General features: G+C 43.8%; 1 protein-coding gene and 1 long non-coding RNA gene across 6 annotated transcripts in view; one reads left to right on the top strand and one right to left on the bottom strand.

Moving 5' to 3' along the window:
- CORO1C (coronin 1C) overlaps positions 1-21,616 on the bottom strand; it is an 87,689-nt gene extending 66,073 nt beyond the window's left edge. For 2 of the 5 annotated variants that reach the window (XM_077952712.1, XM_077952710.1), the window contains exon 1: positions 21,050-21,139. The gene's annotated coding sequence lies outside the window, so the exon portion shown is untranslated. 5 annotated transcript variants of the gene reach the window in all.
- Positions 15,376-18,826, top strand: LOC144333026 (uncharacterized). Its single transcript, XR_013401332.1, has 2 exons — positions 15,376-15,656; positions 15,961-18,826. It is a non-coding gene; the product is annotated as an uncharacterized LOC144333026 (long non-coding RNA).
- Positions 21,617-24,105: the final 2,489 nt, after the last annotated feature.

Here is a 24,105-nt window from a genome sequence, read left to right on the forward strand (position 1 = left end):
GTATCAGAGCAAGACCACGTCTCAAAAAACAAAATACAAAGGAAAGAAAAGGGCCGGGCATGGTGGCCTACGCCTGTAATCCCAGCACTTTGGGAGGCCGAGACAAGTGGATCACTTGAGGTCAGGAGTTCGAGACTAGACTGGCCAACATGGCGAAACCCCATCTCTACTAAAAATACAAAAATTAGCTGGGTGTGGTGGTACACGCCTATAATACCAGCTATTCGGGAGGCTAAGGTAGGAGAATTCCTTGAACTTGGGAGGCAGAGGTTGCAGTGAACCGAGATCGCGTCACTGCACTCCAGCTTGAGTGACAGAGCAAACCTCCATCTCAAAAAAAAAAAAAAAAGAAAAGTTATAAGTTATTTAGGAAACATGATGTTGGGTGTTAGGAGGAAAAAATGCAGACAAGACAGGGTATTTATATTGCAACAGCACCAAATAAAATACACTCAAAACACCTGAGTAAATGTTACATTTTTTCTCTATTCCCTCTACTTCCATCTCATAAAAAATGACAATTTTGACATTTTTCCTGTTTATTGAAAAGTTATCTGTTTAAAGATTCCAGCAGATGTACTTCTATGGTTCATACAAAAGGAAACACATCCTGCTAGGAAAACATACAGGAAAACCCCTACTAGTAGCAAAATCCTGCTCAGCCCATTTGCTGAGACCATTCCAGGGCGTCAATTACTCAAGTGTTCAGTGGGCAGAGAATGCTCCCTCAGCCAGTGGCAACCGCAAGAAGAGTCTAAAATGTCCCATTAGAGGAAAGACCATGTTCCCTCCAAGCCACTGTTACCTGTATGGCAGGTACTTTAATGTAGAAGAGATCCGATGTGTTATTTAATAGAAAAAGGCAGGTAAGATAGCAGATGAGGAGACAAGTATCCTAAACTCAGCTATTTAAATGACAGTGACAGCAGTTTAAAATTCCTTTTAAGAAGTTGGAGACCGGGCAGGGTGGCTCACACCTGTGAATCCTAGCACTTTGGAAGACTGAGACAGGTGGATTACCTGAGCTCAGGAGTTTGAGAACAGCCTGGCCAACATGGTGAAACTCCGTCTCTACTAAAATACAAAATATTAGCTGGGCATGGTGGCGGGTGCCTGTAATCCTACCTACTCAGGAGGCTGAGGCATGAGAACTGCTTGAACCCAGGGGGCAGAGGGTACAGTGAGCCAAGATTGTGCCACTACACCCCAGCCTGGTCAACAAGCGAAACTCTGTCTCCAAAAAAAAAAAAAAAAAAAGGAAGCTGGAAATGTAATAATATGTAAGCCTACACAGAATACACATTCACAAGAGAGCAGACACCCAAAGCAAACATAGGAGGTACTCTGATTAAATATAAAAATTTGGCCGGGCATGTTGGCTCATGCCTGTAATCCCAGCATTCTGGGAGGCTGAGGTGGGAAGATCGCTTAAGGCCAGGGGTTCAAGACCAGCCTGGACAACATGAGACACTGTCTCTACGAAGGCTGACGCAGGGAGACTGCTTGAGTCCAGGAGTTTGAGGCTGCAGTATGCTATGATCATGCCACTGCACTCTAGCAAGATCAGGTCTCTTAAAAAAAAAAAAAAAAAAAAGTAATCATTTCTGAATATGAGATAGCTGAGCTTTTTCAAATTTTCTAAATGAAATCCAGCAGTGACACTCAAAGAAAGAATTTACCTAACAAATGGCATATTTTTACTGCATGCAACTCTTTAACAGATTCATACATGAGACATTCCAAGAAAAAAACATGCCTTATCTATTTTAATAGAAGCTGTTTAAAAAAGGAAGAAAAAGGACCACACGCAACATTTGCTATAAAGCACAGCAAAATGTCAGATACACAACAGATCTCCTCATACACAGCAGTTTTGGCTGAAAGAGATTTGTATTCCACTGCTGATACGGACTTGTTGAAAAAAATGTTTTTTCTAGAAAAACTACTGACCACTTAGCATGACTGACTGACTCCAAGTATGAATAGCCTTGATGTTGGTTCAATTGATCATGACACCAGGAATGGTAAAAATTAAGGGAAAAAAATTCACATGCATTATAGCCTCCCAAATAGTTTCATCCCATCATTATTAATCCAGGTAACAGGTAAGATGCCAAGAATGAGGCATACCAGTAAAAGTGCATTTTGTTTCAATTCAATAACTCAATATCCTTTAGTTTTTAAAGTTTCTAAGAATAAAGAGAAAATGCAAATAAGATCTACCAAGAAGCCTCCAGGCTCGGGCCTCCGAGCTAGGACTGGAGAGGGTTCTTATGCTCATCAATTCCAGGCTCATCACATTTCAGCCTAGAGATGTATAACTCCTCCAAAGATAAAGAACTTCTGAGAAAGCAGCAGAGACCTCGAACTACAAAGTACAGGGCAATTCCAACTTTTCGGCCCATGAACTGTCATACTTTTCCAACCATCAATCCCGAATCATATATACAATTTAGTTTCTCCACATCAGCCAACAATGGGACTTAGAGCTCTATCCTGCGGGTGCTGCTTTGACAGCCCCCAGTCCAGTTGGCCAGTTTGTGTAACACTTAAATATGAAACTGCACTTTGTGGCTGGGCGCGGTGGCTCAAGCCTGTAATCCCAGCACTTTGGGAGGCCGAGACGGGCGGATCACGAGGTTAGGAGATCGAGACCATCCTGGCTAACACGGTGAAACCCCGTCTCTAATAAAAAATACAAAAAAAACTAGCCGGGCGAGGTGGCGGGCGCCTGTAGTCCCAGCTACTCGGGAGGCTGAGGCAGGAGAATGGTGTAAACCCGGGAGGCGGAGCTTGCAGTGAGCTGAGATCCGGCCACTGCACAACAGAGCGAGACTCCGTCTCCAAAAAAAAAAAAAAAAGAAAGAAAAAGAAACTGCACTTTGTGTACACTTTATAAACATGAGTAAAAATGGAAAAATCAAAATACAGAAACCAGCTGTAGGCATTCAAATGTACTGAGACAAACAACAGAGGGCATCTGTTATGACCAAGGAAGCAAATCTTGCTTCTCACTGAAAATCCTTAGTTTAGCCAGAGGACTATGTGCTCAGTTGTCCAAGAAAAGAACAACCTGGGCTGGGCATGGTGGCTCACACCTGTAATCCTAGCACCTTGGGAGACCAAGGCGGGCAGATCACGAAATCAAGAGATTGAGACCATCCTGGCTAACATAGTGAAACGCCATCTCTACTAAAAATACAAAAATTAGCATGGTGTGGTGGTGCACAACTGTAGTCCCAACTACTTGGGAGGCTGAGGCAGGAGAATCGCTTGAACCTGAGAGGCAGATGTTGCAGTGAGCCAAGATCGCGCCACTGTACTCCTCCAGCCTGGCAACAGAGCGAGACTCAGTCTCAAACAAAAACAAAAGGAACAACCTGAAAGAGCACGCATAAAACACTAGAAACATACACACACATACACACACACCGAGGATAATATCTAAAAGGTGAGACATTACAGGTGCGGTGGTTCACACCTGTATTCCCAGCACTTTGGGAGGCTGAGCTCAGGAGTTGGAGACCAGCCTGTGCAACGTGGCAAAATCCCGTCTCTACCAAAAATACAAAAAATTAGCCGGGCATGGTGGCGTATGCCTGTGGTCCCAGCTACTCAGGAGGCTGAGGGCAGGAGGATCGTTTGAGCCTGGGAGGCAGAGGTTGCAGCGAGCCGAGATCATGACACCGCACTCCAGCCTAGGTGACAGAGTGAGACCCCAAAAAAAAATAATAATAAAAATAAAAGGTGAGGTATAATAAAGAGGTATGATACTTTCTAAAGTTTTCAAAGATGAGCATTCCTATATTTACATTTTATAACCTATACTTATTTTAGGAACTTCTTACAAAGAGAGGTTGGGGACCACATAACCTCAAACGTAAGCACTCACTGGCAATGTGAAGCAGAAAGTCAGAGAGCGCATTGCAGAGTGGAATGTGACGCTATGAAAATAACTGCTGAAAATCAAGTCTGACAAGAAGTAAAATGAGCAGCAAAACAGCAACACATAACAAACCTGAAGACAAAAGATAAAATTCCTAAAATTGGACTGAGTGTGGTGGCTCATGCCAGTAATCCCAGCAGTTTGGGAGGTTGAAGCAGGAGGATTCCTTGAGCCCAGGAGTTTGAGGCTGCACTGAGCTATTACTGCATCACTGAACTCGATCCCAGAAGACAAAGCGAGACCATGTCTCTTTAAAAAAAAAAAAAAAAAAAAGCTATAATTCTCCCACACCTTATTAAAGAGAGACCCTTTTATCTTTTATGAACTAAAAGATGCCACAATGAGGCCTATAACTCACTTAAAATATAGGAATGACACTACAGAAATTTTGCAGTTACTAAAATGTGAGAAAATATAAGGACTTCGAAATCATCTCTAGCTCTTCAATGATAGAAATATATATTTCTATTACAGAGATAATGTGCAAGGATGACATGTTTACAATCCTCCACATCTCCCAATTTTCTGTTTATCACCAGCATCTTTATAAACACAACCACCTCTTTTGGTCCCTGGAGCTTTGAAAAAGCATTGCTGAAGAAACCTCCCTTGGGAAGACAAAGGCAGACGCTACCTGCCCACCGGGGACACACTGCGGGACACATTGCGGAACCATATAAAATCGCCTGAGGCAGCAGCCATCTCCCTAAAGTGCACCACAGGAGCAGACTCAGAAGCTGAATTCTGTGTCTCTCTTCAAAGAGCAGAACACAACTCAAAGAGCCAAATTAATCCCAAGAGGAGGTCTTAAACCAACTGCAGAACTTTTATAGACATGAGTGACCTACCAATCTCACTTAAAAATTAATCCTTGAAGCCCGGCGCGGTGGCTCACGCCTGTAATCCCAGCACTTTGGCAGGCCGAGGAGGGCGGATCACGAGGTCAGGAGATCGAGACCATCCTGGCCAACACGGTGAAACCCCGTCTCTACTAAAAATGCAAAAATTATCCAGGTGTGGTGGCACGCGCCTATAATCCCAGCTACTCAGGAGGCTGAGGCAGGAGAATCGCTTGAACCTGGGAGTCGGAATTCGCAGTGAGCTAAGATAGCCACTGCACTCCAGCTTGGTGACAGAACAAGATTCTGTCTCAAAAAAAAATAATAATAATTAATCCTTGAATATGTTTCTAAACATTCTTTCTATATTGATGACCTACTTTTCTTATCAACAACTGGTAAAAAAAAAACACACTGTGTATGACTGTTCAAACTTGTTAAGTCTGTTTTTCACTACTTAGTCATATGGAGTAGACAATAAAATTTTATTAATTCCTTGGCAATACTGTTATACCAGGAAATGAAATTACTGAATGCTCATATCTTAAAAAGGGATGGGGGATATTTTTATTAAAAATTTCATAAGGCTAGTCACACGCAAAACTAGCAGTGTCAAAAAACAAAATAATCACCTTCACCTGAAGAATTTCAGCCTTCCCTTTTTAACCCATACCTTGGGCAAGCAGAGATTAAATGAATTAAACGAACATGTACTCCTGACAGTGCTTCAAAGGAACATTAAGGGAGAGTAGGAAAATCTCTGACTTGGATGTCAGACACAAATTTATCTTGACATAGTCACCGACCCAGCTAGATCATCTTGGTCCTCAGGTTGTTTGTTTCTTCATCTATAAAATGGAAGAACTAAAATAAATGATTTCTAGGGTCCTATCAGAGTCTACTGGGATATAGTCCACATCCCCCCAGTAAAAAAGACACAACTCACTGCAAACCACATTACTTACTAACATCCACAGGGTTATACATATTACACATATACTCAACTATCAATGTTGAATAGGTCCTTAATCCCAGTCATTCTTTTATTCAACAACTATTCACTGAGCTTTGACCATGCAGCTAGCACCATACTAGACGTGAGAGACACAACTGTGAGCAAGCAGCCTGGCCCCTGCTCTCATGGAGCTTACAGTCCACTGCAGGAGACACACCACAATCAGATATTCATGCAAACATTAGTATGCTGCTGTGGCAAGTGCTGGAATGCAGAAGAACACAAGGTAACTGAGTCAATAATCAGCGGAACAGAACCAGTCAGAGAAGCGACATTTAAGCTGAAATCAAAGAACGAGAAGTCAACTGGGCAGTAAGAGAAGAAAAGTGAGTCCCAGCTGGGAGGAACAACAAAATATCAAGAGTCTGTATCAAAAGCAAGCACTTGTCAGAATCTGGACTACTTAGCCCGCAGGGACTGGAGCCCAGAGACAAAGGGTAGAAGAGGCTGGGAGGTCAGCAGAACCTGGATCACAGAGGGCTCTCTAGGCCATGTTAAGGATTTTATCTTTACTTGCAGTCTTGGGAGCTACAGGAAATTTTTTAAGTATGAGTATGTGACATAATTAGATTTGCATTTTAAAAGCTCACGTTGAATGAAGCTGGAGAATGGATCTGCAGGTGGGAGCATCTGAGAGGATTCAGGGAAGCTAGTTAGGAAGTCACTGCACTTGTCCAGGCCACAAGTCACGGTCCCAGCAGAAACAGAGATGATGGAGTCAAAAGACTTGAAGTCAACTGAATTTAAAACTGTTTTTGATATGAAGGATGCATCAACAGTGATGCCTAATTTGACTCATGCAACCAAATGGTTGGGGTGCCTTCACACCTTCTCTTTGGTGTGGAGAAAGACTTCCTTACTACCTCTTAGTAGCAGCTTCAAAGAGCCTTCTGTTGACAAGTAAGGTATCTGAAAAGAGTAAAACCATGGGAAAAATACTTTAAAATTAATTTTTTAAAATGTAATTACCTTTCACATTAATATTTGGATCCATGGCTTTAAAATTACATACTTTTGCTCACAAAAGTGTGTGGAGCTTGAAGAAAAACGTATTGAGTGTGCTATTTGAAAATGAAAACTAGGCAGGGCACAGTGGCTCACACCTGTAATCCCAGCACTTTGGGAAGCCGAGGCAGGTGGATCATCTGAGGTAAGGAGTTCAAGATCAGTCTGGCCAACATTGTGAAACCCCATCTGTATTAAAAATACAAAAATTAGGCCGGGCGCGGTGGCTCACGCCTGTAATCCCAGCACTTTGGAAGGTCGAGGCAGGCGGATCACGAGGTCAGGAGATCGAGACCATCCTGGCCAACACATTAAAACCCTATCTCTACTAAAAATATAAAAAATTAGCCGGGTGTGGTGGTGGGTGCCTGTAGTCCCAGCTACTCAGGAGGCTGAGGCAGGAGAATGGCGTGAAACCGGGAGGCAGAGCTTGCAGAGAGCCGAGATCACACCACTGTACTCCAGCCTGGGTGACAGAGTGAGACTCCGTCTCAAAAAAATATATATATATACAAAAATTAGTGGCGTATGGTGGCACACGCCTGTAATCCCAGCTACTCAGGAGGCTGAGGCAGGAGAATCGCTTGAATTCGGGAGGCAGAGGTTGCAGTGAGCAGAGATTGTACCACTGTACTCCAGCCTGGGCGACAGAGCGAGATTCCACCTCAGAAAAAGAAAAAAAAAAAGAAAAGAAAATGAAAACTAACACTGTTTAAAATAAAAATCTCCCTATGTTTCCGGAATTTTCAGACATCCAATAGAAATAGGAAAGTACAGTGCTTGCAATCTTACTACACCTTAGGAAAAATAATTTTGTCTGCCTGATCCCTTTTGTTAAAATTTAAAATACTTATCAGCATATGCATCTTCTAAAGGGAAGAAAAAAACCCCAAAACACTCAATATCAGTATCTACAATAGAGTACAAGAAACTGTAAGAATTTAACTCACTGGAGACAATGTAGTTACTACCAAATAAATACTTTAGCACCATTCAATACCTTTAGAAGAAGGTCTCAGGCTCTTCAGGAAGAAAACCCCACACATTCAATTTCACCAATAAAATGAAAATATCTCTAGGGAAGTGAAGACAAATAAACACAGGCCACTTTCAGAAGGAAACATTTGGGCTAAATATTCTAAGAGTGAATACTATCAGAAGCTTTTATCAGCTGTAGCTGGTAAAACTGCAGCCCTAACTCTCCCAAACCCATTTTCCTTCCAAAATGTATCAAGACTTGAAAATTATAATCTTTAATTCTCTATGTTAAATTAATTGGACATCATAATAGTAACCAAAGATAAATTATCTATTCCTCAAATGAAAGTAGGACAATAGGCCGGGCGCGGTGGCTCAAGCCTGTAATCCCAGCACTTTGGGAGGCCGAGGCGGGCGGATCACAAGGTCAGGAGATCGAGACCACAGTGAAACCCCATCTCTACTAAAAATACAAAAAATGAGCCGGGCGCGGTGGCGGGCGCCTGTAGTCCCAGGTACTCAGGAGGCTGAGGCAGGAGAATGGCGGGAACCCGGGAGGGGGAGCTTGCAGTGAGCCGAGATCGCGCCACTGCACTCCAGCCTGGGCAACAGCGTGAGACTCCGTCTCAAAAAAAAAAAAAAAAAAGAAAAAAAGAAAGTAGGACAATAATTTTAAGTAGAAGGCCAGCAAAAAGATCCAGGGGCTTCCTATCCCTAATACGTTTTTAAACAACTACATTTATGGCTTATGGTGCTCTCTAAAAACTGCCAGAAATAACACACACACACATACACACAAAAGCAATTACAAAATAATTCATTTTTTGTGACCACTTATCGTGAATACAACATAAACCAAAGTCTACAATTTTTCAAACTCTAATATGTATAAATGAACTCCTAAGCGACGAGATCATTTTAACAGTTGAAGTGGTGCACAATTCACCCTATCTTAACTTACTCGGTTCTTGTCAAATTCTCAAGTCAAATGAATTCTCAAATACATTAAATCCTTGGGGCTCCAGGAGTCACTCAGATGCCCTAAGGCCTGCCCTATGGTTTCTCTGGTGCTGGGCGGGGAACACCTAGAGGTCCACTGCAGACAAACCTCCACTTTCACCACCTCCTCCTCCGCCAGGGAGAACATAAGGCAATGACAATAACGCATTAAAGGATGAGAAACTCAAGAAGAGAAAGATAGTGAAAGAAAACAGCTTTTTCAATGGCTAACTTTAAATCCCCTTGACAGAAATTAAGGTTCTTCCTATATCTATCTTCATTCCTAAATGAAAGTATGCTTCCGTTGGGATGTTACTTTATTGACTCTAAAGTCAAACTTGCTAACCAGGCCGGGCACAGTGGCTCACGCCTATAATCCCAGCACTTTGGGAGGCTGAGGCGAGAGGATCACTGGAGCTCAGGAGTTGGAAACCAGCCTGAGGAACACAGTGAGACCCTATCTCTACAAAAATATTAAAACATTAGCCAGGCACAGTGGCGTATGCCTGTAATCCTAGCTACTCGAGAGGAGGATCACTTGAGCCTGGGAGGGCGAGGCTGCACTGAGCTTCAATCACACCACTGCACTCCAGCCTGGGTGACAGAGCAAGACCCTGTCTCAAACACTCATACAGACACACACACACGCACACACAAACCTGCTAACCAGAGCTATAAAATACAGCCATAAGAAACCCATGCTGCCAATATTTTTAATTTATGCAAGAAATCAATTAAGTAAATTTTCAATGAGTACCAAAATGTTGTGTTATCCTGCTTTTTATCAGAATATATGCTTAAATAATCAAAACCCCAAAATTTCCTTTACAAATAAACCATGTTTCAATAAAGGAATGTGTATACATGTCTGTGTGTATGTAAATTTACACATATAAACATCTTGCTAACATATTTATTTACAATGAAAATTACGAAGTTAGCTTACAATAACATAGTAAGACTTTTTTTTTTTTTTTTTTTTTTTTTTTTTTTTGAGATGCAGTCTCGCTTTGTCACCCAGGCTGGACTGCCCAGGCTGGAGTGCAGTGGCGCGATCTCAGCTCACTGCAAGCTCCGTCTCCTAGGTTCACGCCATTTTCCTGCTTCAGCCTCCAAGGTAGCTGGGAATACAGGCACCCACCACCACACCCAGCTAATTTCTTATATTTTTAGTAGAGACAGGGTTTCACCGTGTTAGCCAGTTTGGTCTTGACATCCTGACCTTAGGTGATCCACCCGCCTCGGTCTCCCAAAGTGCTGGGATTACAGGTATGAGCCACCATGCCCAGCAAATATTTCTAATTAGTAGTCCTAGGCTATATAAAACATCTTCATTCCTTTCATCTTCTAGGAAAATGGAAAGACTGACAATATCACAAGTGTATCATGCAAAGTTGAAATTAAATTACTCAATTAACATTTATTGAGCGGCTACTATGCAGCAGGCAATATGCTAGGAAATGGAGGCACCAAAAAGTGTAAGATACTCTCTATCTTTAAGGAACGTGGAATATAGCAGTATTATAAGGTGTTCACTTTCACAAACTAGAAAATAATTCTATACTCAATTTCTAGTCATTCAATCCCAAATGTAATTAGTATTAGCATAGAAATCACTAACACTAGTGATACCCACAAACTACACTTTCATCTACCTTTATAACTCCATAACCAAACCATAGTTACATTTTACTGTAACATATTGTATAAATGCATAACCTATTATCATCACTTTCCACAATCAGGGCCATCTCATCTACCCATCTTACACTACTCTTCCCTAATTACACCAGTTCTGAGTCAGCCCAGTACTATTAGGCACGTCCTCAGGCAGGATCTCACTCCCAGTGTCCACAAACACTGACTCTCCAACGCCTGTCTCCTGAATTCCCACAGAGCTCACAGCCTACACTGCAGAATTCACCCTAAAGAGTCATGTGCTTGAGGGCTGGAGGAGGCTTGTAATGTATTTTTTAAACTTTTACATAATTTAAAAGTAAATCAAAACACTAAGCTTGCCATAACAGACTTTGTGAATATGAATTTTTAAAATGACACCAGAAAAATCAAGTCCCTAATATATTTTGCATAAAATGTTTGAATGAGAAGAATTCTTTGAAACCAGGTAGTTCAAACCCTTCACAGAGGCAGTAACAGAATGGAGAGGTCAATAATTTCCCACTGTTTGATGAAAAAAGTGGTTTTTTGGTAGGTTTATAAAAGAATAGAAAAATAGACACGAAATTTACAATCACTACCATGCCCTGATCAACTTCCCAAAGGTCACAGAAACCAAGCCCCTTTGCCAAAATCTAAGACCCTTTCAAACTGTGAAGTTCCCAAGTTCCCAAACGGAAAAGGAAAAAAAAGGTTCATAAGTATTTTGAAAAAAAATTTAGCAGAGTCACTGTTTTGGAGTAACAGGAAGAACCTTTCTAAAGCAGGCATGGTTTCTTCCTGATTCCAGGTATCAGGACTAGCCTCCTTACATGGGCTCTGCCTGACTTCACATGCCTCTGCTCAACTTTCCCCTTCAAACCTTGCTGCAATGACTGAATGCATATATTCCAAAGAGACAATCTGTTTATCAGTAAGGAACCTCCTCTTTAAAAATATTAACATTGTATACCTCTAAAAGGGTTAAAGAACATGAGTGAAATGACATGAATAAAGCCCGTAGTCATCCCAACCCTGAATAACAGCGGTAGTCTAGTACGGAAATGAATTTGAACCATGTGCTTTGCTACCATGATTTAAAGGAAGTGAGCTTAACCAGGGGAGTAGAAGCTTCAAATTAAGAGAGAGATGAAGGAGGATGAAGAACAAGGAGGGCCAGCACAGACCTGGAGGGCTGCAGTGGCATGAGGCCTCTGGACACCAAACACACAGCTTGCACAGGGAGGCTCTTGGGGCATGCGGCATGAGTCCTTTCCTCTCTTTCACATGACTACCAGCTCCCAAGATCCAGAATTCCACTATCACCATAAACAATTTCAAAAACTGCTGTGAATTCAACAGATTCCTTCAGTCTAGCCTGGGAACATACCCACCACTTATAATGCTGAATCAAAACAATAGATAGAAACTACTACTAGTAGATCTGAGTTCCAAATAACTGAGTTAGACTCTGGAACACAACTCAGTCTTGAGTTGGAGACCAAATGTACACACTGCCTGCCTCCAAAACAGAAATTTCATCTGGGTTCTTGCTCATTCACTTTCAGAGAAATACACGGTTCATAACTGTCCTTTGAAGGTATGATATGTTATTTGTTCCACTAGATAAAGTAATTCAGTCCACTGCACTCAAGACATTGTCATAATGCATAAAAAGATCAAACTAGCAGTCTTAGGGAGAAAAATAAGACTTCCAACTTATCTTTTCCTGCGGTAGCACTGTAAAGCAACGGTGACCGACAGAAGAGAGAGCCTAAAGGACAGTTACTCTATTTCTAAAACAGACAACGTGCATCTTATTAAATAACACCCCCAAAGAACTGTGGCCAGTCCTCATTGGCTCCAGCCTCTCTCTTGTTTGCCAAGGAAAACTAGGATGACAATGTTAAGCTAAAGATACTACTAACCACAAAATTAATTCACTATCTAGCTTCTAAAGGGACTAGTTTCCTAATAAATCCCTCTGCTTAACAGAGATGACAGCGTACATTCACGTGTGTTCCTCAGTCCCCACTCTAGCCGCATTTGAGTTTTTATATTAATAAATCAGTCAATTCTTTAAGTTCCTAAGAATGAAAGGAATTAGAATCTTTAACTAGGAAAGAATGCTTGACCATTACGAAAAGGAATTTAAGTATCTTTCCTGTGAAGTAAGCAAATAATGGTGATTAAACATTTGTCGTAAGGAAGGGGAGCTTATGAATTTTGTCACACCCCCTATGATGTCAAGAGTGGAAAATACACCCTGACGGTTCACTCTCCTATCACTTCCTTTTCCATGCGTGTCTACTGTGGTCTCTCATGAAAAATCTACTGCTTTGTTCATCCAGAATGAAGGCCTCAGCAGTTATTGAGACATGGGGACACACACCCAGTTCCACAGTGGAGCAAGAAAGACTCTTACACCAAACCACCATGTGACCAGACTTGCAGTCTATCTTGGTTTCCCAAAGACAGAACGACCACATTGTGAAACAATAATCAACGTTTGCTAATCCTAAGCGGTTTTCATTATGTCTGTTACGATCTATATATTAATAGTTCCAGTACTGGGCCTGTGTTGTTCCTACCTAAACTTGGTGTTCTCAAATACAGACGGCCTACTAATGCCAATTTTTCTGGCAAGATGCAATGCAAGGGCACTTTTGCAATAATAATCGGTCTTCCAAATACAAGACAAATCTTTAAAACCACTGCTTACTAGTGCTCAGATTATAAGATTGAGGAAATTTAAAAGGATCAATAAAATACTGTCAAGGAGCTTTACATTAAAAATAGGAATCAGCCGGGCGCGGTGGCTCACGCCTGTAATCCCAGCACTTTGGGAGGCCGAGGCGGGCGGATCACGAGGTCAGGAGATCGAGACCATCCTGGCTAACACGGTGAAACCCCGTCTCTACTAAAAATACAAAAAACTAGCCGGGCGCGGTGGCGGGCGCCTGTAGTCCCAGCTACTCGGGAGGCTGAGGCAGGAGAATGGCGAAAACCCGGGAGGCCGAGCTTGCAGTGAGCCGAGATCCGGCCACTGCACTCCAGCCTGGGCGACAGAGCGAGACTCCGTCTCAAAAAAAAAAAAAAAAAAAAAAATAGGAATCAAGTTTACCAAAGGTTTATCCAAGAGATGTCATGTATTTTCAAGTTTCCTAAAAAAAACATCTAAAAATCCTCCTAAAAACCTGGACCAAACTTCACAGTTTAATACATGCACAACGTGAATATGTGGGAAAAAGCAACAACAACAACACAGGTACGAGCTACCAACTGCGGTGATTAACCGAAGAAAACCCTGTGAATAGGCTCAGTTTGCAGATCTGGCAAAAGACCATGGCGAAAGGTTAAGAGAATGGAACTGTTGCCCTGGGTCAAAGACTAAAAAGGGAAAGCCATGTCAGGTTCACATTGTTAAATAAAAAATCCACACTATACTATAAACCCACATGACTAACTATAAAAATTAATTCACACTACACATGGAATGAGGTAGAGGTGGCGTGGGGGGAAGAAAGGAAGGGGCAGTTAAGTTCCTGATCTTGGGTAAATCTGTCAAGCTCCTGCCACCAAAGTCCACTCATCTGGAAAATGAGGAATAGACCAGCCCACAGTGCTTCCTGCTCTGGCTGTGATTCAGAGTCACCAGGGAACTCACGCCCAGGCAGCTGGATTCATAAAGGTCCACAGATGATCATCACAGAGCAGTCAAGAATGAGGACCTCTGTACCTGAGCAATAATCTCCCAAATTTCTTGAAAATAATATATCCTTTAAAAGATGGTGAGATACTGGTGCCAAATATAATCCATTATTCATAAATTTTAAAAACGAAATGTAGATCATTGCCTGACCAAAGGGGAAAAAATATAACTGCCTTCCACATACAATGTATAGGCCTTCCTACTTTCATTTATATTTCAGTCTCTCTCACTCTGACCTTTGCATTATATTAATTACTCATTACTGCAGCAAATGGGAGGAACTGTGTTTTTGTTATTAATGTAAGATCCAAATGACAGGCCTAATTTAACATCCCATAAAACTACAGAGGCTCTTTTCCCACACAGAATGTTACACTTTACCATACCGTAACCAGAAGAGTATCTCAAGCACTGCAGGACAATCTCCTTCAAATCCTAAAAAAAATCCATCTTTTGCCAGGAACTTTCCTTAAAATGGACAGATAGACAGGCAGGCAGATAGACTGAATACATAGACCTGAATAGAGAAGACTGTCTGAATAGACATTTCCAATTCAGACAGATGTAAAAACACTGAAGGTGTTTTTAAGACCGTCTTCCCATCCTAAAATTAGACATTTTTTGCCCTCTTCAGTGACTCAACTTTGATTCAAAGTCTAAAATCCTCAGGTAGGAGTGGGAATCCATACCCTTAATAGCTTAATGTCAGATGTAAAATGTATTAAACTTACTCTACTTGCTTCTCTGCAGTTCCATTCATTAACAGACATTTAAGAGTGAAGAGAGGGAACAGGAATGTATTCAGTACCTGTTTTGTATTAGGGACTTCATATAATTTTCCTTGCTTAATCTTGCCAATGACCCTGCAAGGTAAATCTTTTACATCTCCACACTACAGACGAGGAAAGCGAAGCTCAGGGAGGCGAGGGAACTGGCAAAGTCACAGCTAGCAAGAAGCAGAGCCAATAGTGGAGCCCAGCTCAATCTGGCCCTAAAGGCCTGCACCCTCATGGCCTCAGTTCCCCTAAATACAAAAGTCTCTTAGAATGAGAACTACAGAAGGTACCCATAGCTCACTGTCCCTAATTAGACAAAAAAGTTGACATTTTTCTTTCTCTTCTGTACTACCTTGCCACAATTCAAGCTTTAATGAACACAAAAAAAGAAAAGGTATCCTGAAATGGCCAACTGGTTTCTCCTAATTCTCGGAAAGGTGCTAAGTGAATTTTTTTTTTTTTTGAGACGGAATCTTGCTCTGTCACCCAGGCTGGAGTGCAACTCTGTCGCCCAGGCTGGAGTGCAATGGCGCAGTCTAGGCTCACTGCAGCCTCTGCCTCCCAGGTTTCAAGTGATTCTCCTGCCTCAGCCTCCTGAGTAGCTGGGACTACAGGTGCGTGCCACCACACCTGGCTAATTTTTGTATTTTCAGTAGAGACAGGTTGGCCATGTTGGCCAGGCTGGTCTCAAACCCTTGACCTTGTGATCTGTCTGCCTCGGCCTCCCAAAGTGCTGGGATTATAGGCGTGAGCCACCGCGCCCGGCATGAATTTTTTTTTTTTTTTCTGAGACGGAGTCTCGCTCTGTCGCCCAGGCCGCAGTGCAGTGGTGCAATCTCGGCTCACTGCAAGCTCCGCCTCCCGGGTTTACACCATTCTCCTGCCTCAGCCTTCCGAGTAGCTGGGACTACAGGGGCCCGCCACCTCGCTCGGCTAGTTTTTTGTATTTTTTAATAGAGCCGGGGTTTCACCGTGTTAGCCAGAATGGTCTCAATCTCCTGACCTCATGATCCGCCCATCTTGGCCTCCCAAAGTGCTGGGATTACAGGCTTGAGCCACCGCGCCAGGCCGAAATATTTTTAATTAAAGTATTTAAAAAATGAACAGAAGAACATAAAATATAACTAAAGAACATTAATTTGAGTCAGACACCCCAAGAGAGGAGAGCATGAACGAAAGAATGAAGAGGCTGGGCATGGTGTATCACGCCTATAATCTCAGCACTTTCAGAGGCTAAGGTAGGAGGCTTGCTTGAGCCCAGGAGTTCAAGACCAGCCTGTGCAACATAGCAAGACCGCATCTCTATAAAACATTAAAAAAAAAAAAAAAAAAAGAATGAAAAGAAAGTACACACCCTTAAAATCCAATTTACAACCATTCTCATGAGTGTGACAGGGGTAGTTCCAGTACTAACTGAGCAAATACTATCAGGGTTGGCCTGTATGCATTTGGTGTGACTAAATTGTGTTCGCTGGCCATCTACCCTACTGAGTAGACTGTGCGCCAGTCATTAATGTTCATCGGGGGAAAGAACCCGGACAAGAATGTTCTGCTCTTGGGGAAATGTTTTAAACACTCAGTTTTACATCTGAGCACTTTTTGGTAAGACCTGGACTTGGATGCCAGAAAGGTAAAAGGGAGTTACCTCATTCATGTTATTTTAATATAGGCAATAAAGACATTCATGATAATCAGAGAAACCCACTGACCTCAGGATCTTTCCAGTTAACTTCAATAAATAATCATTCAGCAAATATCCAGTAGGCACTAATGACCAAGCCATGAACAAGAGAATCTCAGTCTGCCTTCTGTGTGAATTGCTCTATTGCATTCTGCCTCGTATGGAAAGGCACCTTTCAGACTATAAGCTCAAATTCAGGTCCAGTTCTTTGTAGCAAACAGTCCTGATGAATGTACAATACATGAGGGCAGGGATGAATGTCTGCCTGTGAGATGAGGAAGTTTTCATGGAGGAAAAACCTCATGATCCATGTAGCAAAGGACAAGTGGCATTCTAGAAGTAGAAAGGGGATGACGTAATAAGTTCATCACAAGATTTGAAAGCTGGGATGTTTCAGGGAGTGACACTGGAGATGAAGACACAGGAAAGGGAATAGTGAGACATAAAGCAGGCTGAAATCGTGCCCACCTTACTCCACACCTCATTAAGAAGTCTGAACTTTATTCTGTGGGTAAAGGTGAGGTCGCCAGAGGATTTAAACAGGTGAATGGCATGTTCCCTGATGAATTCTTTTTGATCTACAGCATATCTTAAAATAAATTAATTCAAACATTTCCCCAGTCCTTTCACATTTTTGGGTTTTAATTTACATAACCAAAATATTGATGAGGGTGTGGTTTAAGGTCTAATTTCTAACTAGTAAGACCCCACTATGCATAAATTGGAAATCATCAACATTTAAAATGTTTGTTCCTAAAAAGGGACACCATCAAGAAAATGAAAGACATGTCAGAATGCAAGAAAATTTTTGCAAATCATACAGCTGATAAGGCACTTGAATCTAGAATACATGAACTGTTATAACACCAATAAAAAGACAACCTATTAAAAAAACGGGCATTTGAATAGACATTTCTCCAAAGATTACATATACTAATCACATGAAAAGACGCTCAACATCCTTAGCCACGAGCAAAACATAGATGGCTAGAATCAAAAAGTCAGAGAGTAACAAGTGTTGGCAAGAATGTGGAGAATTTAGAACCTTCATACACTCTTGGTGAATACTGTAAAATGGTACAGCTGCTTTGGAGAATTCTGGCCGTTCCTCCAATAGTTAAATATAGAGTTACCATACAACCCATCGATTACATTCCTAGGTAAATACTCAGGAGAAATGAAAATATATGTTCACAGCGTTATTTATAATAGCCAAAAAGGGAAAACACCCAAATGTTCATCAACTGATGAATGGATAAACAAAACATGGCATATTCATACAATGGAATATTATTTGACCATTAAAAAAAAGAATGAAGTACTATACAATAAATACTACCACATATTTAAACCTTGAAAATATGCTAAATAAGGGCAAGACACAAAAGACTACATATTGTATGATTCCATTTATATGAAACGTCCAAAATAGGCAAATCCATAGAGAAAGTAGATTAGTGGTTGCCCAGGGCTGGGGAGGGAAGGAACTGGTGAGGGAGGACTTCTAAGGGGTATGGGGTTTCTTTTTGGGGGTGATGAAAATGTTCTAAAATTGATTGTGGTGACAGCTGCACAACTCTGTGAATATACCAAAAACCACAGAACTGTACACTTTAAATGGGTGAACTGTACGGTATGTCTCAATGAAGCTGTTACAAAACAAAAAAAGTTCCATTCTGCACTCTAGAAATACAAAGTGCTCAGAAAGGAATACAGAATCTTGTTCACTCACTTTAAAGGATCTGAACTAGGGCAAAGAAAACCCAGAGAGATTCTATTACTTAACATTCTAGGTACTAGGTCATACTGAAATATTCATGAAGAATTCTACGTTTTAATACCGAAAACGTATCTTAAGTTTAAAAAGGTATACGTGTCAGAAAAGAGTTTTCATAATTCAAGGAGACGGTAACACAGAGAAGTCATAAATGGAAAACAAGCTTAAGAGGTTTTATCACATGGATTTGTACCTTGAAAATGCAAGTAGCTCTCAAATTTATTATTGCTCCACCCCTGAAAAGAGGTCAAAGGTAAAACAGCCCAATTAATAGTATGTTTCTAAAGTACCAGTTTGTGACAAATCAAAATGAGAAATTAGTATTTTGCCATCATAAAGAAGAGACTCGTCGACATACCCACTTATATAACTAAGAATTGATATTTATCCTTTTGAACATTCCATCTCATAGGCATTAGAGTGACTCTCCTCCTCACGGCTGGAGTGGATCCCAGAAGTGACAGTAAGTTAAACATAAAACTTTTATCAAAAAACCCAACAGTGTTTAAAAAAATGCTATTCACTGACACTGAATCTAATCCTAAACTATACATAAACAAACATAAATGCTGATTAGCACAATCTGCAGGCAAAGTAACAAAGGATCACGAAAAATTCAATATTGTGTGCAGTGATGTTTCATCGATATGTATCTATTAAAATTCATCAGGCTTTAATGTAACTTTCACAAATAATCAAAATAAATATGGACAAGATAGGTTCTGTATTTGTCAAAAACGTGTGTTCCTGACGTTTATACCAAATCTTTGTTCGATCCTCAGTACACACGACTACCCTCCACCACAAAACGCTGCACTTCAAGACCTAAGGTACAACACAATTCTCAGTTTTATTTCACTTTTTTCCCTACTTATTTACGCGACTTCTCAGATCCAATGTTTGCTATTATGCTTCATAGCCAAACATTATGACTGTGAAACATACCTCCAAACCAAAAATATTAGTTTCCTTAAATCATCTGAAATGTATAGAACCAAGTCCAAAATAGATTTTGCACATTTCTTCAGTTTTACAGGGAATGCAGAAAGTGAATTAATATTAAACAGATATCTATTTGCCTTCACAACTGAACAGACGGTACAAAGCAACTGCTTATACTTAATCATGTTTCTGTCTATTCCAGCAGGCCCTGGTGTCAGGAGAACGTTCTGCCAGATAAGGACAATGAGATGCATTATTATATAGAGTGACTAAGAGCCCTACAAGTACTGTTTTAGAATGTAATTCCAGGCAGAAAGGCTGCGGTAAGAGGGCCTAATATTTTGTGATAACTATTTCCAAGAGTAAATATATTCGCCACCCAAGACCAGTTTATTAAACGCACACTACATTCAATTCTTTTCAAATGTCTTATAGGAGGGAAAAGCCTTTGTATCTTACTATGCCGGGGGAAATGAACAACTTGCAATTTGCTTCGCACTCTGAATCCCACGTTTGCAACATTTAGAGCAAGCACTTCAGACACCACAAAACAAGGGCAGCCTACATTACGGCCAAATATAGGATGTGTTTCTAAACCGTGATGCAGTAAAGCCTACGATTCCTTTTCCAGCGTTCAAAATTCTTTGAACACTCCCAAAAAAGGATGGCAGGGCCAGCGCCTCCCTCCAAGAGGAAGCCCCTTTCTTCTCGGCTCTCACCGCAGCCTGCCACTTCCCCCCACACATTCAAATCATTTGAGAGACGGAGAGCTGGGGAGCGTGCGCCGGTGGGGACAGGCGGGAGAGCTCGGTTTCTGCATTCCCACCCTCCACGTCTGACCTCATCCTCAATCATTTCGGCGCAGCGGGGCCCCACCTGCACCTCGCTCCCTTTTACTGCGTCCCTCGCCAGCTGCCCCGCTATTAGGGGAACACACCTCTGAATCACCCAGTTCACTCGGACGACAGTCTTCCGGCTTCGTTCCTCCCCTCCCAACCCCCAGCCAGTCCCAGCCCTCTGCTCCCTTGGCCAGGCTCAGCCTCTACCCAAGCCGCCCCCACCCACATTACTCCAGCTCCAGCCCTGCCCCGCCCTGCCTGACCCCCAACCGAGATCTGCAGGGCCCAGAGCTGGCCTCGCACCCAAAGCCAGGAAACCCGCAGGCCAGGCGGCCACCCTCGCCCCTCCCGACGCAGGGCCCAGCTCGCCTTGGCCCCACGTGAGCCCAGCCCCTGCCCGCCCCCACCCACTCGCTCCCTGGGGCGGCCCAAACCCAGTCCCCAGGCCTGAAGCCCCAGGGCTCTGCGCCTCGCCCGGAGCAGCCCTTCCCTCCCAGCACCTCTCCCGAGCAGGCGATCCCTGACCCCTAAAAGCCTTCCCTGGGCAGCCGCGTCCCACCTCGGCCGGCGGCTCCGCACCCGGCTAGGAGCGTTCCGGACCTCGAAAGCCTCCTCCCCACAGGGACCCTGCTTCACGCTTCCCACGCCACCTGGTTCGGTCCCCAACTCCGTTTCCCCGAGCCCCCGACAGCAGCCCCCAGCCTAACCCCTTGCACCCCAGCCCGTGAACCCGCGCCCCGCACGCCCACCCAGCCCTGTCCCCTCCACCCAGCCCTGCCCCTCGCCCCGCCGGCTCCTGTCAGCCCGCGCAGGCACAGGCTCAGAGGACAGGTCCGCCCGCCCGACTCGCTCTCAGGCTGCCCCGTCGGGCGCGCGCCGCTCACCCGGGCCGAGGTGCCTGAGGCGCCGCCGCCGAAGTCCCTGCTGCAAAGCAGGGCGAAGCCTCCAACCGCTGCCGCCTCCCGCCTGGCACTGAGCGCTGTGAGGGGGAGGGGCGCGGGCAGCCGCCCCCGCCCCCGCCACCGCGTGTAGGCCCCGCCCCCGCACCGCGCGGGGCCCAACCAGGGCTGCCGGGCTGCGGCACGCCACGCCCATTTCCGGGAGGGGAAGCCCGCTTCCCACCCCACGTTCCACGCCTTGCTACGCCCCCTCTGGTCGTGCCGAGGGATGCAGACGGTGCCCAAGCGCACGCCCAGCTCTCCAGTCATCTGAGTGGCCAGAGGGCCACGCCCACAGGCGCCTCTGAGCCACGCCCACTGCTCCTTAGACCCCGGAGCCGGGTTGTTAGAGCCCCGCTCACTGACCCGCTAGGCTCTGCGAGGCCACGTCCCCTAGCTCCTCAAAGATTCCCCCAGAATCCCTTAATACAGGAACATTAGCTCTTCTGAGCCCCGCGCACTGCCTATCCAAGTCCTTAAAGCAGCCTCCTGGTTCCCTAAGCCCGGCTGCCCTCCCACTGCTTCAGAACTCGCCCAGCAGCCTCACAAAGCCCCGCCCCGTCTTCCAGAAGCCCCGCCCAAGGACTGCAACCCTATTCCTAGCATCTCAAGCCCCGCCCACTGCCCGATCTCAACGTTTAAACCTCAAGCCCCGCCCCGAATTCGCGAATCCACGCCTCTGGCCCCCGAGGCTCCGCCCTGGCTCCGTCACACACTCCCACCACCTCCCCTGAGGACTGCCGAAGTTCCAGCCCTCCCTGAACCGTCCATTGTCACATTCCTAGTGCAGGGTGTCCGCCCCTGGGCTGGGCCACACCCACGTAACACCAAAGAGGGCCCGTGATTGACCCCATTTCGCAGGTGAGGGAATGGAAACTTCAGGGTTCCTCCCTTCCTTTCCCTGGCCGGAGTCCCTTAATAACTCGGCGGCCCGGGCCTGAAAGTCGGAGCACAGGAATTTGAGCCTCAGCTCTGCTGCCGTCAGACTGTGTGACCTGGGATAGTTCTCTTACCTCTCTGGGCCAGAGTTCCCTAATCTTTAGCATGAAGAAATTGTCCTGTTAATAGCCAAAATCCGTTTCTGAAATACTAAGCTCTGAAATACCGAGATTTGAGAAAACAGAGCCTGGGGAACCGAATTGACTGAGGGGTAGGGCTACTTGTTTCCCAAACAAGACATCTTTGCCATTCACAGGGGGATTTTTTTTATTTTAAGCGTCGGCCTCAGAAACGTGTGTTATTTAAATCAGGCTCGACCTGAACTAAGACAGCTATCACAGCAAATTCTCTCTTAGGGTCAGTTTCTTTATCTGTAAAATGGGGATAATAACAGCCCCTCCCTCACAGGGTTCCATGAGAGCATATTAGCAGCCATGATCATGGCATTACTTTTTGCCATTAAAAGGAATGGCAAAAACCGCGATTACTTTTACACCAGGATAATAGTAATAGGCTTAGAAGGGTTCCTGGCTTGTAATAAACCCTCGACAGTCCCTGTTGCTGCTACTGCTGGGACTCAAGAAAATGAAAGGTTGGGTTTTATTTTGCCTTCAAGCAGCCACTCCTAATAAGAGGAATTCAGCACTCTTCCTGCAGCAAGATTTGCCACTCACTTTATTTAAATGAGATAAACGTGATAAAACACCTACTGCAGTGCCTGCCATATGGTGCGGTTCAAAAACAATTCACTTGTTTTTGTTTGTTTGAGACAGACCCTTGCTCTGTCGCTCAGGCTGGAGTGCAGTGGGGCGGTCCACGGCTCACTGCAGCATGGACCTCCCTGGCTCAAGCAATCCTCCCACCTCAGCCTCCCACGTAGCTGAGACTACAGGCACGTGCCACCATGCCCAGTGAAATTTTTAACATTTTTTTGTAGAGATGAGGTCCTGCTATGTTGCCCAGGCTGGCCTCAAACTCCTGAGCTCAAGAGATCCTCCCACCTCGGCCTCCCAAAGTGTTGGGATTACAGGCATGAGCCACTGTGCCCACAATTCAATAGTTTTGAACAATATAAGTTGATTTTTTAAAATTCACTAGTTAATAAATTAAACAGGGGCATTGATAGCAGTGAGTTCTAAGTGCTTTGGGGAAAATGAACATTGGTAAAGTGCTTTGAGTTCTAACTGGAAACCACCGAGTAAGCTGGCTTATTCTTTGGAAACAGATTATGGCTAACATTTAGCCATCACTTACACATGCTAGGCCCTATCTGAGTGCTTTACATGCAGAATCTTCTGAAATTGCTCAACAATCCTATGGCCACGGAAATAATTCTATTTTTTTTTCTTTTTGAGACACAGTCTCACTCTTTTGCCCAGGCTGAAAGCAGTGGCTCCATCTGGCTCACTGCAGCCTCAAACTACCAGGCTCAAGCAATCCTTCCACCTCAGCCTCCCCAGTAGCTAAAACTACAGGTGCACACCACCTTGCTCACTAATATTTTTACTTTTTGTACAGATGGGGTCTTGTTTTGTTGCCCAGGCTAGTCCCAAATTCCTAGGCTCAAGATATCCTCCCACTTGGGCCTCCCAAAGCATTGGAATTACAAGCGTGAGCCACCACACCCAACCCAGAAGGGATTCCTAATCCCCACCCATAAAGGTGAAGAAACTGAGACTCAGAGAAGTTAAATTCCTTGTCCAAGTCACATGGCTTGAACCACGTAGAACCCACATCCATCTAAATGCAGAGCCTGCACTCTTAGCCAGTTAGTCATTACACTAAACTGCCTCTGTGGCAGCATGACAGAACTGAAAAAACCATGGACTTTGGATTCTGGCTGGTTTAGGTTTAAATTCAGGTTCCACCTGTTACTCATTGTGTGACGTTCAGCAAGTCACTTCCCCTCTCTGAGCTGTATTCTCCTTGCCTATATATCACCGGGATCATGTAAATGCTTCAGGAAGTGGTTTTGAATATTCAGGAGTTTAGATTTAATGAATTAGGACATGGCAAAGCACCCAACACAGTGCCCAGCACAAAGTAGGTGTTTTAAAACATGT

The sequence above is a fragment of the Macaca mulatta genome, chromosome 11 (assembly GCF_049350105.2).
Source record: "Macaca mulatta isolate MMU2019108-1 chromosome 11, T2T-MMU8v2.0, whole genome shotgun sequence".
Classification (NCBI taxonomy): Eukaryota; Metazoa; Chordata; class Mammalia; order Primates; family Cercopithecidae; genus Macaca; species Macaca mulatta.